Here is a 1,703-nt window from a genome sequence, read left to right on the forward strand (position 1 = left end):
TTATTTTTAGGATTTACTAGTGCAGGAGAGTTAAATTAGTCAAAAATTTGAATGCCCTAAACGAGTGCAAAGAGGCCCAAAATGGCTAAAAAAGGCAAAAGGCAAAATGTATTACTAGGGGTTTGATGCTATGGATTAAGAAATGGAGCCACCTTTGAATGCTTATGGGCCTCATTGTAAGGTAGTGACTCTAAAAGGGCAAAAAATATATAAATAATGTGGGATTTATTCAAAGAGCATTGCACATGTATGAATTCAATTTTTTTAAGTGCATCCATTTATGGGTGAGCTAAGCTACAAATTTCACCAAATATCAGTCTTAAGACCATCATGCACTAGCTCTATGAGTTTGTAGTACATTTTTTCAAAAAGTTTGCCTTTTTGACCAAATGAGAAAAAGTTATGGAGCTCGCCCTCACATGTATGTGCACAATTGCAATACACTGTTGGAGACCTCCTAAACCATATCAAAGGCTCTCAATTGGTTGCCTCCTTTGTGGGACCATACGTGTGTAGAGTAATTATTCGATGTTTTTTAAATTTCTTGGAATAGAGTCCAAGCTGCATGCTTCATAAGAATTATAGCATATGCATTAGTTTAATGATCTCATTAAAGATGTTGATTGTGTATATTTTTGATATCAAATTCAAAATTAGCATGTGTAGATTACTTTAGACACCAAGTCTGTCAAATTCCATTGAGAAATGCATAAGTTACAAACCTAGCAAGTTAGCCATATGCAATATATTCCCTGAACTTCACAAAAAATCACTACACCCAATCATGCATTGGCCCTATTTGTTGTACTACCAGTAAATGACATAGTACCATCAGTTAAATGTGCATTGATTTTGTGAGCGTTATTTTTTATTTTGTCGAAGGTACTATTGCACATAATTGTGGTAAATAACTTGGTACTGACATTATAATTGGCATTTACTGATCATGTATGCTTTAGTATTGATGGTAAATATATGTTTTTTTAAATTAAAAAATTGGCAAGATTTTTGCATCATTGCATGCATGCATTTGTAAATAAAGTGTTCACAAACATTACTAAAAATGAAGTAATGTGATTGTGTGAATATGCAATATGGAATCCTTTTGATGTTAAAAGATTTTGGAACTTTACTCAAGATTGGAAAAATCTTGAAGGGTTTGATGGATTGAGACTTTGGGTATTTTGAGGACTTCAATGCTGATTTGAAGAAATAATTATTTAACAATGGGTTGTAATTTTGGGAAAATTTGTACTTGAAGATTTTGAAATTTCAAAAACACTATTTTAGGGAATTTGGGAATTTTCAAAATAGTTTGTCTTTGTATATTAGTCTTATGCTTATTTTTTCCTTGCATATGTAGAAAGCATCATGTCTAGTGCTTTCCAGCCATTTTCAAGGGTGAAAGAGAGCCTCCTTGACCTTTCTTGGCAAAAATGAGGAGAAACAAGAGCTCCCTCACATGATTAGATCCATTTGCATAAGACTAGCTAACCCAAAACTTGAGGACACTAGTCTCTAAGAACTCCTCTCCTAATGGGAGTAGAACATGTAGATCAAACCAAAAACCATCCCCCATTTGAGAGTTCCTTGTCCTCTTTATAGGACTTGGAATTGGAGGTTTCACAACATTTTCTACCAACTGTCTTGTTTTAGCATTGTCTTGCACAATCCAAAAAAGAAATAACTCTATCTCATCCCTA

This window comes from Dipteris shenzhenensis, chromosome 29, assembly GCF_047967505.1.
Source record: "Dipteris shenzhenensis isolate YYH24624 ecotype China chromosome 29, Dip_SZ_1.0, whole genome shotgun sequence".
Classification (NCBI taxonomy): domain Eukaryota; kingdom Viridiplantae; phylum Streptophyta; class Polypodiopsida; order Gleicheniales; family Dipteridaceae; genus Dipteris; species Dipteris shenzhenensis.